Genomic DNA, 3,033 nt, shown 5'->3' on the forward strand with positions numbered 1-3,033 from the left:
GATGTGACTCCTTAGGTTTGGATTGGAACCTAGAACACAATCCAACACTTTGCACAATATCGGGTCTAGAGGAGGTTAAGTACATAAGAGAACCAATCATCCCTCTATACCTAGTCTCATCAACATCTTTCTCATTGTCTCCTTTATCCAATTTAGAATTCGGGTGCATGGGAGTCCCATGGTTTTGGCATTTTCAAGACCAAATTTCTTAACTAATTCCTTGGCATACTTTTCTTGATGAATGAAAATACCGTTTTCAGTTTGTTAATCTGTAGCCCAAGGAAAAAATTAAGTTCACCCATCATACTCATGTCAAATTCACTTGTCATGAGCTTTCCAAATTCAGTACAAAGGGATTCATTTGCTGATCCAAAATAATGTCATCAACATATATTTGGACTAGGATAAAAGAATCATTAGAATTCTTGATAAACAGAGTTGTATCAGTGGTGCCTCTTTGAAAACCATTTTCAAAAAAAGAGCTAAGTCTCTCATACCAAGCTCTAGGAGCTTGTCTTAAACCATATAGAGCTTTAGATAATTTAAAAACATGATCAGAATGCTCTTTATTTTCAAAACCAGGAGGCTGCTCCACATATACTTCTCTATCTATCACACCATTTAAAAATGCACATTTCACATCCATTTGATATAATTTAAAACCACAAAATGCAGCATAAGCTAAGAGAAGTCTTATGGCTTCCATTCGGGCAACAGGGGCAAAAGATTCATCAAAGTCGATTCCTTCTTCTTGGTCATATCCTTGTGCCACTAGCCTTGCTTTGTTCCTTGCAATGCTACCATCTTCTCCTAACTTGTTTCGGAATATCCACTTGGTGCCGGTCACTTTCTTTCCACTTGGCCTTGGAACCAACGTCCACACTTGGTTCTTTTCAAACTCAAGAAGCTCATCCTCCATAGCCTTGATCCAAGAGGGGTTACTAAGAGCTTCCTTGACGTTTTGAGGCTCCATTTGTGAGAGGAGGGCAATGTTTGAACCTTCATTTCCCTTTCTAGTGGAAGACCTAGTTTGCACTCCATGAGAGACGTCCCCAATTACAAATTCTTCAGGATAATTCTTCAAGAATCCATTCACGAGGTTTGGTGGACTTGGAGGCAGATTCGGTCACCAATGGATTCTGTATGATGCTGTCTACAGAGTTTCCTTCAGATTCATGAGACAAAATGGAATTGTCTCTTGAATTTTCAGCGTTTGCTGTTCTGGTTCAGCTTGTCCAGAATTTTCTTTTCCATGATTCTGAGCACTTCATCATCCTTTTGAGCTTGATTTCCTGCATCACCATCTTCCAAAATGCTTTGCACCAAGTTAGTGTCACAAAATGTAACATGTATGTATTCTTCAATAATTCTAGCATCTTGATGATAAACTCTATATGCTTTACTAGTTGTGGAATATCCTACAAACAAGCACTCATAAGCCTTTGGATCAAATTTTCCCAAATTTTCTTTGTTATTCAAAACAAAACATTTGCATCCAAAGATGTGCAAGTAATCTAAGTTTGGTGGGTAGCCTTTCCAAAGTTCATAAGGGTTTTTTCAAAAATTTCCTTATGATTGTTCTATTCAGAATGTGGCAAGCCGTGTTAACCGCTTCAGCCCAAAGGAATTTTGGAACATTACTCTCACAAAGCATAGCTTGTCATCTTGTATGCTTCTATTCCTTCTTTCAACAACACATTTTGTTGTGGTGTCCTTGGACAAGAGAAGTTGTGAGATATTCCATATTCCTCACAAAAGGATTCAAACAAATTATTTTCAAATTCAGTTCCATGATCGCTTCTTATAGAAGATATTTTTAAATCCTTTTCATTTTGAATTTTCTTGCAAAAAGGTTCAAAGGCCGAAAAGGCTTCATTTTTGTGAGCAAGAAATAAAACCCAACCAAACCTAGTATAGTCATCCACAATAACTAAACCATAATGTTTACCACCTAGGCTTTGAGTTCTTGTTGGACCGAATAAATCAATGTGTAGCAACTCAAGTGGTCTTTTAGTAGAGATGTCTTCCTTTGGTTTAAAAGAGCTTTTTGTTTGTTTTCCCATTTGGCAAGCATCACAAGTGATGTCTTTGTCAAACTTTATCAAAGGAAGACCTCTTACTAAATTCTTTCTTTACAAGTTTGTTTATTTGAAACATACTTGCATGGCCCAATCTTTTGTGCCATAACCACTTTTCAGAATCTTTAGAGTGGAGACAAGCTACATTTTGATCTTTTAGTTCATCAAGAGTAAGTCCATACATATTATTGAAACGTTTGGCAACAAACATCACTTCATTTGTCTTTTCATTTACAACACAGCATTCAAGCCTTTTGAAAACAACTAAATATCCTAAATCACACAGCTGACGCTCAAAAGATTGTGTTTTAAGCCACATACCAAAAGCACATCATCAATGAAAGTAGATTGCTCATTACCTACTTTTCCAACAGCAATGATTTTACCTTTACCATCATCTCCAAAAGTCACAAAACCTCCATCATACTTATTCAGTTTGATAAAGTAAGTTGACCTTCCAGTCATGTGCCTTGAACATCCACTATCCATGTACCACATGTCCTTTTGTTCTTGGATGCTAGGCAAATCTCATCAAGATTGTTGTTTCCAGCCATGAAACAGTCTTTGTCATCTCCTTCAGATTCTTCTTCTTCATTTGAGTCATTCTCAAGATCTTCCCAAGCTGCCATGAGTACTCTCTTCCTTTCCTTCTTCCCTTTGTCTTCCTTTTTGAGCTTTGGACAGTTTGATTTGAAGTGTCCAGCCTCCTTGCAATGATGGCACGTCACTTTGCTCAAGTCCATCTTGTGCTCCTTTGAACTTGAACCTTTGTATTTGCTCTTGTTCTTCATCATCCTTCTAAATCTCCTAGCAAAAAACAAAAGTTCGTCATCTGAAATATCATCACTAGACTCACTCTCTTTCGGTTCTATTTGTGACTTGAGGGCTATTCCCTTTTTCTTTGAGTCTGTGTTTGTGTGTGTGGCTTCATAGGCAAGGAGTTTTCCTCTCAGCT

This window comes from Arachis stenosperma, chromosome 1 (genome assembly GCF_014773155.1).
Source record: "Arachis stenosperma cultivar V10309 chromosome 1, arast.V10309.gnm1.PFL2, whole genome shotgun sequence".
In the NCBI taxonomy this organism is placed as follows: Eukaryota; Viridiplantae; Streptophyta; class Magnoliopsida; order Fabales; family Fabaceae; genus Arachis; species Arachis stenosperma.